Consider the following 7,601-nt stretch of genomic DNA (forward strand, 5'->3'; position numbering starts at 1 on the left):
TAATAGGTGTGTGACGTGTAGTAAGTACTCAAGCCCGGTATACCCACAAAACCAACACGAATTCATAGAAATTAATTAACACAGGAGCACAATAATTCCAATTATCTGTATGCATTCCTGATTTTTATTATAGGAAACTTTGTACATTCCGCCTTATATTTAATTGTCAATCGAATTTGAAGCAATATTGACAATGGCTTCGTTTCGTTATTAACCGGTTTAAATTGGCATGAAGGGTTGAATCCCCTTCTCATTGATTCTGATTCGACAAACAATGCGTACGCGTTGCCTAATGATGGGTAAAACGGGCCGCCCTAGCTCGTAAATGATAGATATATTCCCTAAAACTTTGAATTCTATCGAACGGTTTGAACCTGGAAATTCCCCTGGGTGGGATTAGTTCTCTGTAGTTTCTTGTTTCTAAATGATCATTCGCTCGCTCGCCCGCTACGCTGCTAAATGATGGGGGAGAAGAGAGATATCGCCCCCCCCCCTATTCGCTCTATAAGAGCAATAAACCACGCCCCTTTTCAAAGAGTACATGCGTTCATGCATAAGGAAAAGTTCAGGTAGCGTAACATCATGAAGAGATATCTAGTTTATTAGGGAGAAGGTATAAGATGCCTAAGTATTCGCGCGAGGCCATAGTCCCATCCCCCTTTCAAAATACAAGGGGGGGAAGTAAAAGGAGGCCCCGGGCTATTTCGCTGCCTCTCCTCAGTCGGAAAATATGACTGTAATTTTCGTCATTCGCGTCGTCGCGCTGACGTGCGTTTTCAAGAACCAATGAGATTCTGGTTGTAATTTAGAGGCGGCCGTGGGGATTAACTCCGGACCTACGTAACGTTTGGACTGGAGATGCGGCGAATTTATACCTTCTTCCTAGTAAACTAGATATCACTTCTTGGTATAATGTTATATTACCCGAACTTTCCCATTAATGTATTGATCGTTTAAATACTTGGTAATATGATGACTTAATTTTATAATTGCCGATTTCTCCTTGGAAAGAGGAGTTTCTTCTGATTCTCCTATTGTTTCGTGAAGGGTATAAAGGGTAAAGGCGAAGTTATTGTATAAATTATAGCCTTCGGGTAGTTTAACTTTTATTCTCGGTGCATTCACGGAAATATTTCGAATATTTGCGATTAGTTTTCGGTGCTTTGATTTTGTCGCAACTTTGTACGATAGAGATTTCTGTAATTTAAAATCGTCAAAAGTTTATTAGGTGAAGTAGGCCTACAATAAATGATTTCTTCAAAATAAATATTCAACTAGGCTAAACTTACTATTACTACGTTTTAAGGTCCTGTATCTCGAGCCCTGCTTGTTTAAGACAAGTTTAATCGAAATGTTTACATTGGTGTATTATGGGTGAAGTCGACATTCAGGGGAAATGCACCCCAGGTTAACTCTAATGAATGAATGAATGATTTATTGACCCTTGAAAAAATTACAATCCCTTTTGTAACAGGGAGGAACCCTCTTATTTGGGTTCACAGGTCCGGAAAAAATTTAAATAAACTACAACAAAATTATGAAAGTATACTAAACAAAATAACTCTTTATGACGACAATATACCACCAAATCACAGAACAGGTTAAGGGGGGCGCTGGAGGCGAGCATTTGCCCATTTTTCGAAGAGAGATTTGGTTATAACAGCAATTTCAATATCTACAGCTACATCTACATTAGCACCAAGCGACAGCCTATCAGCCAGCGTAACAGCCCCAAATGTCTTGTACGGTTCTCTCTCTGTACTTAAAGCTGGACAATCTAGCACTACATGCGCGACATCCTCCCTATCCGCTCCACAGAGCGGGCAACTACGCTCTGCATGCCCAAAGATACTGGACAACCGTTCGGCTGTGGGCAGCGCCCCAGACCGAGCCAGGAACAAAAACCCACTAGCCCGAGAGTTGTCATAAAAGGGTTCTATGCCCGGGCTACTCTTTAAAGCGTATAGGTTCAAGCTCGGATGGCGAGCGAGCTCTAACCGCCATCGTGTCTGCGAAGACTCAGCCACCGCCTGATCAACTCGGATGTACCATAGATGGAGGGAGTCAACAGCTCCTCGCGACAAACCGGCCCCATATTGCTCGTGTAAATACTCTACGTGTAAATACTCTATGGCCCCTGTAGAAATGTTTACCCTGCCGAGTTCTCGTGTTCAGGGAAAAGCAGCAGAGTGTCGTATAAATAATATAAGCCCGTGTTATGGAGACACTGTTTATGAACATTTTACTTAATTACTTGGGCTCTGATTGTTGTAATCCCAAGTATTTAGTATCGTTGGAAAGCTAAAAAATAGGGCTATAACATACTCGAAGGGCTTCCCCGTATCTCTTATAGAACCAGAGTTACAATGTGTCGTGTAAATAATCCCATGTTAATGCTATGGAGACTATGTTTATGAACATTTTGCTTAATTACTCGGGCCCTGATTGTCGTAATCCCCAAGTATTAGGTATCGTTGGAAAGCTAAGAAATAGGGCTATAACATACTCAAAGGACTTCCCCGTATCTCTTACAGAAACAGAGTTACAGGGTGTAGTAGTGTAAATAATCCCGTGTTAACGTTATGGAGAGGACTTTTATGAACAATCATTTTGTCGGAAGGGGTTTTCTATGAAGTCTAGTAGCTACCTAGCTACCTTTATCCGCGTTCTACTCCAAAGCGACCGTGTTTGAATTAGCTCATTTACAAATTCCTGAATTTTAATTGAGTACAATGAAGTTATTATGGCATTATTTGAATCTTCTTTTTTTTTGTTGTAAAAGTGAAAATTGTTCTAGCGTGAAAAGAGAATTTTTATTCCAAGAAAAAAATTTAATTAAATTTAAATATCATTTTTTTTCGCTTGTTTAAAAAAAATTGGAAATTTCCGGGACGTCCCCCTTATTTGCATTTTCATTTTAACTCCAAAAAGATGAAAGAATGAAAAAATAAAAAATATGGGGGTAAAGAAAAATATGAAAACAGTTTCCCAACTTACGATAAATTAAATTATAAACATTTTTTTAACAATGAAGGGAAACTGTATTACACACTAGGAATACATACAGCTACTAGGAATAATTTTTCACTCAACGTATCTAAGCTGCTTTATTACTCTTTTTTTGTGGGAGGAGATAGCTATGGACTAATCATTATGTATGAGGAAGTTTACTTACCCAAAAGAATTTATAATCTATCTCGCTGCCTGTTGCACCTTGGGCTCTGCTCGCCTAGGAAGTCACTCGCGTTGCTACTACCAACTGTAACTTTAAATCACAGTTAGAAAGAAAGACGCCATCAGAATTATTTATTAAAAGGCGTCGTTACGTGTAGTAAGTTCTCAAGCCCAGTATACCCACAGTACCCGTTTAGATATTAACATGGGAGGTATTCATGGCTATGCAATGATTCTTAGTAGTTGTATGTATTCTTGATACTCTTTATAGAAAATGTGATATTTTCTGAAAATTTATGGCCTCAAAAAATTCTTGAAATTGAATATATTGCATATGGGGGGGGTACACAATAATTCCTAGTAGCTGTATGCATTCCTGTTTATTCTTGAAATGTGCGCAAATTGCTTTTGAAAATTGAAAAATTATAATTTCTTTTGTGTTTTATTTTTTTTTATTTGAGGGGGGAGTGGGTTTAAATATCAGAATGTTAAACTTAATATGTTCAAGAATTCTAACATAAAACACTCCAATCCAATGTTCAATGTTCATAACTTCTGTAAGGGGGGCATGCATCCCTAATCGGCTGCTCATAGATACAAGTATAGAGTTACAATACATTTTTGATTCTCAAAATTGATCAACGATTTCCCATAGAACCATCCTCGTTATCCCACTCACCGTATGTACTTGGGTCCCATAATTATTAGTACCCTCCCTTTTCAAAATTCAATACTAATTTAAATAATTATAATTTTATGATCCCTGCACCTTGAAATTGTATTTTAGTTTTCAAACAAACAAGGTTTTCTCATTCATTTGTTAAACATAACAGAAATTACTCGGACCCTTTATTCATTTCAAACTAATTCAATTTGCTTATTATATACCTACCAACGGGTACCGTACTGCTTTTGGGAAATACATTGCCCCCTAAACCCGGGAATTATATTTTAAAAGTGTATTACGCAAAAGTTGAATGATAGACGTTCTCTCTCACAAACTGAAGTTGGTTTTCAATAGAACTCCCCCTTTTTTCAAAATCTGGGGGAAAGTTAAGTAAAAATCAAGAAGTGATATCTAGTTTATTAGGAAGAAGGTATAAATTCGCCTCCACATTTATAATCTAGCTTTATCTCCAGTCCAAACGTATGGTAGGTCCGGAGTTAATCCCCGCTGCCTCTAAATTACAAGCAGCCAGCATCTCATTGGTTCTTGAAAACTCACGTCAGCGCGACCTACGCGAATGACAACGAAAATTACAGTCATATTTTCCGACTGAGGAGAGGCTGCGAAATAGCCCGGGGCCTCCTTTTACGTCCCCCCTCCCTTGTATTTTGAAAGGGGGACTGCAGGACCATATGGCGCGCGAATACTTAGGCAGCATCTTATACCTTCTCCCTAATAAACTAGATATCACTTCTTTTCGTAAAATATTATTATAACTTCGAATTAGTATATTTCTGTTTTGATTAAAACCAAAACAATGGAAGTTACAAGCGCACGTTTTAACTCTTCCCTCACCATGCAATTTTCCGACTAATACCAGAGGAATATTGGTAGGGACGGTGCTTTTGCAGTATTATATAAATTTGGTGTTTTCGTTATGCCCCATCACCATCCCCTCCCCCTTTGAGTCATGGACTCTTTTAAACCATCCCAAAGAGGACCAGACGTTACTAAATTAGTTGGTATCATAAATTATGATTGCAGGACTTCAGCTTAGGGGGAGTACACGAATTCGTTTACTTCCCCTACCCTTATTGGCGAACCTACCTTTAAACAGAGTAATTATACTTTGAATTTAATTAATAAATTAATTTCTTTAGTTTAAAGTGACCTTGATATACCAATACCATCCAGAAAACAATACAGATAGATCCCTTACGTCCCCCCCCCCCCACCCAGGTTAGGCGTACCTATGATCTTTATTAATATTCAGCGAGTTGACTGAATGAGCAACTGAAGTTTGTTCCGTTGATGTACGCTAATTAGTGTTAATTATTTAATGAATTAGTTAATTAATTTCCTCGAGCTGATCTATCTACGACATACCCTTAATCCCTTATTATAAATATATTTTAATTTGCAAGTGAACAAAGAAATCTCGAATGCATGCATGCGCCCTTCTACCAATCCAGTCCAGTAACGCTTTTAATACCCGTCCCGTATAGCCTGGAACATATATATAAGGTCCATGTTTTAATGTACTCTGAATTCTTAGTGACTCAATATAATTATTGTTCTAAGGTCCCTTATCTATATGTATATTTGGGATGCAAGGAAGGCTTTGCATTGACGCTTATTGTACATGTATGTACAAGTAACGCAGGGATGTTATACCACCACTGGAATTTAATCGTGTTTCACGTCGCTTCAAGAACGATAATGCAGAACGTCCCCCTTACCCCTTTAATGCGCCATAGAGTAGTGGCACTTCGTGTTAATTCCCCATAGAACGTTACGTAGTCGAAGGCAGGAAAGTGCCATTACTCTATACCCTAATCAAATATATCGAAAGCGCCTGCAGATTATGGTGCATGGTCAAGGATATCGAAAATATGTGTATATTTATTTATAGCTTGTGTTAGGGCATTCAAAATCGGCTAGTCACATTTTCAACTCAAAATTTATGATTTCCCATAGAACCATCCATCGCACTAACTCATTGTACTTCGGTTATATAATTATTATTATTACCCTTTTTGTAATTATATTTTTGATATCTATGTAAGGGGCTATGCTAAGTGAAATCGGCCCATTACAGACGAGCGCGTTTTAATTGCGATACCACGTGATTATAGATTGTTTTGGTCCTCGGTTCAAATGGATTAAACGCTTGATTAACTCTAAGATTAAATTTAATGGAAGAAAGAATTTGAATTAAAATTTAGAATAGATCGAGACTGTCATTAAAATTTATTATTAAAAATATGCGGCAACGATCTAGTATGATATCAAGGAAGTCCATAACTGAAATTAATAAAAGTACTAACTGTCCAACCCCTTTATTTTTTTTGTACCGCGCACGAGAGCACGTGTCTCGTGAAAAATGGCGCGAAAAACCACAGGCACGAGTTAACTAAGTTATATCCAAAAACTAATTTTTTTAGGTTGAGTTTGTAATGCGTTATAGCTCTTTTAGATGTCTTTTAAATACCGTAGCTTTAGTGTTCTTACTGTATTGTAATCTCATATGAAAAATTAGGGTTATTATTAAGGAACGGTTAAGCAATTAAGACGTTACTTGCCATTAACAGTGGACTACTTGGGATATGACGCTGAAACTGACGTTTAGACCTTGGGAATTTCGTGGGCTTTTTTTCGTTAATAAACTCTGGTTTAAAAGGGGTGGGGCCTGCGCTGTATCGTGCCGTTGTTATTTGGGAAAAAACCTGGGAAACTCGGGGAAATATATGAGGGAAAAAACCTGGAAAATTCAGGGAATTATATGATGGGAAAAAACCTGGAAAATTCAGGGAATTATATTATGGAAAAAACCTGGAAAATTCAGGGAATTATATGAGGAAAAAAACCTTGAAAATTCAGGGTAATATATAGGAAAAAACCTGGAAAACTTGAGGAAATCGGTCTTCCAAAAGTTGTATGTTAGAGAACCTCTCGATATTCTCAGGGCCTAAGCTCAAAGGAGATGCCGGTGAACTTGTCACTAAGAAAAAGAACTTTTCACTAGTCCTTCCCGCCCTTGTTAGTACTGTCAAGTGACTTTGGTTTCTCAACAGTAATGAGTCGGTCCAAGCTGGCGTATCGCTGGTACTTTTCAACACACACCCCGTCCGATCTTAATTAAAACACGCCTAATTAAAATTTGCTTCGTCGCGTAACGTATACCTAAGTAAGATAAATTTTTGGCGAATAAAATATAACCATCCACGTTGCCTCGTATGACAAGCTCTTAAAACCTTATCCCAAACTTACTTAGAATATTAAGAGTTGAGGAGAAGTGGCAGTAATGGGGGGGGGGGGGGAGGTAATAATGCTAATTAAAATAGAAGTAAATTAGATATGAAATTATTACATGTAATAAATAATCTGATGAGGATGCATATAGTTCTGAGGAATCATTGTGTACGTGCCATTTTTATTAACGTATCTGTGCGGGTTCTTTTTGTGAGAGAAGCTAGCTAGAAAATTGAGGCTTAAATTGTAACATTGTTTAATTTTACCACCCCTATACATATACTTTTCCAAGAATGCATACAGCTACTAGGAATAATTGCGAACCCATTTTCTCCCAACGATTTAGGCAGGTTTTTCGTGGGAGGAGCTGGCTAGTCTAATGAAATCGTAGTTAGAAACACGTCACAATTATTAATAGGAGTGACGTGTACTAAGTTCTCAAGCCCGGTATACCCACAAAACCCGAATTCATAGAAATCAACATGGGAGATATTCATGGGAACACAAT

General features: G+C 37.8%; 1 protein-coding gene across 1 annotated transcript in view; it reads left to right on the forward strand.

Annotated features, from left to right (window-relative positions):
- Positions 1-7,601, forward strand: part of LOC149621393 (beta-1,4-galactosyltransferase galt-1-like) — an 81,068-nt gene that overhangs the window by 8,972 nt on the left and 64,495 nt on the right. The window lies entirely within an intron of this gene.

Source organism: Phalangium opilio, unplaced genomic scaffold (genome assembly GCF_054372755.1).
Source record: "Phalangium opilio isolate 3A_F unplaced genomic scaffold, DU_Popi_V2 ptg000206l_1, whole genome shotgun sequence".
Lineage (NCBI taxonomy): Eukaryota > Metazoa > Arthropoda > Arachnida > Opiliones > Phalangiidae > Phalangium > Phalangium opilio.